This window comes from Pteropus vampyrus, unplaced genomic scaffold, assembly GCF_000151845.1.
Source record: "Pteropus vampyrus isolate Shadow unplaced genomic scaffold, Pvam_2.0 Scaffold76, whole genome shotgun sequence".
Taxonomy (NCBI): Eukaryota; Metazoa; Chordata; class Mammalia; order Chiroptera; family Pteropodidae; genus Pteropus; species Pteropus vampyrus.
In genome coordinates this window covers 3895568-3898893 of record NW_011888857.1, presented here as the reverse complement: position 1 = coordinate 3898893, position 3326 = coordinate 3895568, and positions in this window count along the sequence as shown.

The following is a 3326-nucleotide window of genomic DNA, read 5'->3' as shown; positions in this document are numbered from 1 at the left end:
GGATTTAACTCAGAAACTCAGAGGACTATGTTTGAAGTTTTTGTATATATTGTGGAGGAGGAGAAAATTTCCCCTTTCTCCTCTTAGTTCTTCTGACTGGTTGAATAGTTAAAATGACGTAAATCAGATTAACAGGAGAAAATAACCAAAGTTAATTATATATATATACGTACAAGGGTTTCATAAGAATATAGGTCTGGAGGACAATTCGGGCAGTTAAGGCCTATAGGCCATCTTGAGCTAAGGAGAAAGGAGGGTAGTGGTTTGGGACTTCAAAGGGGAGGAAGGTAATTCATGTGGAGAAAAAAAGAAAATGTTTGGTGAACAAATGTTTGCTGGGCCATCTTTAACAATGAGACACAGAGAAGACTTTGATCAACAAACCTTGCTAGGTTCCTCCCTGTCTATATCACACCTAGTTCTTACTAAACTAGTTATCTATGGTGATAGCTCCTTTCCAGGAGCAAGTCCTCTGCCTCCATTTTTAGTCAGTTAGGGGGAAGGTCAAAGGTTCTTCCTGAGTCTTTTGTTTCTTAAAAATAACAGCTTAAGATAATCGGTATCTCAAAGAGGCATATTTTGGGGTGGTAAACTCTGTTCTCCTTCCACACATATATGGAGGAGAGAAGGGAGATAAAGTGAACACAAACAAGTTAGAGTTTAAGTGATCACTTGATATAATAACAAAGAAATTTAATTATGGAAAGAACTAAAATACAGCAGTATCTTTGAGAAGTCATATAGTACACACAGGCCTTTTATGTTGGGAGGTTCGGAAAAAAACTAAGCCTTTATATCCCTTCTCTGGGTTCAAAACCAGTCGAATAGACATGAGAACTGGATGGGAGTAGTAACAGTATAGAGCTTTCTGTGACTTCTCCCCAAGTTTAGATTTTAGAATTCTTATCTGGCCAGCCTTATGAAAGAAGATGGCCTACTCAATGCTCTTTTAAAATGCAAATGAGCAAGAATGAAAATGTTGAGAGGACAATGGTACTCTTGGCTTGTGTCCTGACAATGGCTGTTCACTGCATGGAAATAAAAACTGTGAGAACATGACCGCAAGAAGGCAAGCAAAGCTTCAAGAGAATTTAGCAAGAGGCCAGGATATACATGAAGTAGAGCGGTAACATTCTACACTTTAATCCAACCCAGTAGAGCGACGTGTAACAATGGATGTTAGGATTTCACTGTCCTAGACTAGAAATCACTACTCTTTGGGGGAGAAAAAATCGTGGAAAAAATCTTAGAGAGGAAATGTTGGATAAAGTTTCTATTTTGCGGGCAGAGGAAGGAATATGTAAAGATGGAGAAAATTTTTCTTTCTACCCTCTTCTGACATTTTTCTGCCTGTATTTTTCCTGGTTTCGATACTGTACCATAGTTGTGTGAGAACAATTGGGGAAAACTGGCTGATGGGTACACAGGACCTCTTTGTCCTATTTTTAAGACTTTGTGTGAATCTATATATTTTTTTAAAAAGTAGCTTAAATAAAAAAGAATACGATTACATTAATTTAAGGATTTCAGTAGTCCAGGGCTTGAATCTAGTCTCAGGCATATCTGGATTAAGGAGGTCAAGTGATGTCATCAGGAGCTTTCTCTCTTTTTCCTTTTCTCGGTTCTGCTTGTCTTTCTGTGTTGACTTCATGCTGCAGACAACTTTCTCCATGAAACTGGGGAAGATGTCATAGATTTAGGCTTACATCATCCTAACACCTTGTAATCTAGGAAGGAAACAAATTCTCTTCCACCCTTAGAAAAGACTGAATTTTGAATAAGATGTCCTCTTGGAAACGATCATTATTGCCAGGAAGATGGAATACACTAAGTGGTCATGATGGGCTGGAAGAGTGCGTGTGCATGTGTGTGTACGGGTACATGTATGTGTTTAAAGGGATAGCTCCATTAGGACCTCACTGAGAGAGAATGGTTTCCCAAAGGAAAAATGAGATGGTTTTATCAAACTCAGTTTAGGTGGGCCAGGCAAAACAAGTGTCTCCTGTACTACTAAAATGTCACAATGACAACTCTGTGGATATCTATAAATACTTGATAATCTAAGTTGCAAACCATTTGAATATTTATATAGTATAATAAAGAGTAAGTTTTAAATTTTACATAATTTTTTGGAAAAGGCAAGACAGACTGAAAATAATTAGTAATTAAGTCAAGACCTATAAGAAACATAAGAAACAGTCCCAAGATGTATGGCAAAATGAATCTCAACAACATTGCAACACAAATTTAGTTGGTAAAAAAAAAAAAAAAATTAGAAATTCACCGGGGGTCTCTAAGTCATATAGAAAATTAAAATTTTTATAGCTAAAATGATGAAATAAGTGAAATAGTTTAAATTGCAATTTTGGGAAAAAGTAGAGGCCCTGTAACATTGACACTAATATTTAAAAATACCCAGTTACACTCAAACCTAGAAAATACCTTTTTTATGAACAAAAAACCCCACTGTGATGATCTATTAAGTTCAGCTGTACCTGAGGACTTATTTTCTCAGTTGGGAACATTTTAGGTAGTGCTCTGTACAACAGGACAATAAAAGAGTTGTTGGTTGTCAGAGATGTACTTTGAGTGAGGACATTCTCTTCAAACTGTAGCACAGAGCTAACTGGGGACTAATAAAATTGTTCAGTGGTCTTGAAATCGAATGGGGAAGTGGAATGAACAGGTATACTTATCTGGAGAAGGCAAAGAAAGCAGAGAGAACGTAAAATAAAAGAGTCAAGTAGTCTTTCAGATTTAGTTTGAATACATTAGTATTTTTATTTGATATGAAGAATTTAGGGAGCAGTGTACTTGGAATGGAAGAACATTTTCAAGTAGAATTTTGAACTAAAAATTGAATGGGAGTTAAAAGCCTACATTAATAATTGTCATGGGGAAGAACAGGAGGGAACAATAATTTAAAAAAGATATGATTCTGAAATAGCCACGTGAAGGATGAATGGGAAAGGAATGTGTGCAGAAATTGATGGCATTAGAAAGGATTCCTAACATTTCATAGTTGAGAAGTAGCTTGCAGAGGGTAAGGATATTCTGCAGGGATAAGAAATAAGGCTGAGGACATAGTATTTTTGTCCCAAGTCCTGGTCACAGAACTGTTTTCCTGTCATGTCACTAATTTTCTTAATTATATTCAGCAGACACCTTTCACCTTCCATCTGTTTGTAAATACGAGAATGAACTAATTTTTTAAAAAAATTATGACTCCTGGCTTATTTTGTCTTATATATGCTTTAGGTACACATGCACTCATATGAGACAGAAATATCTCAGAACTAACCTTTTCTGACAGCTCTTAACTTGAT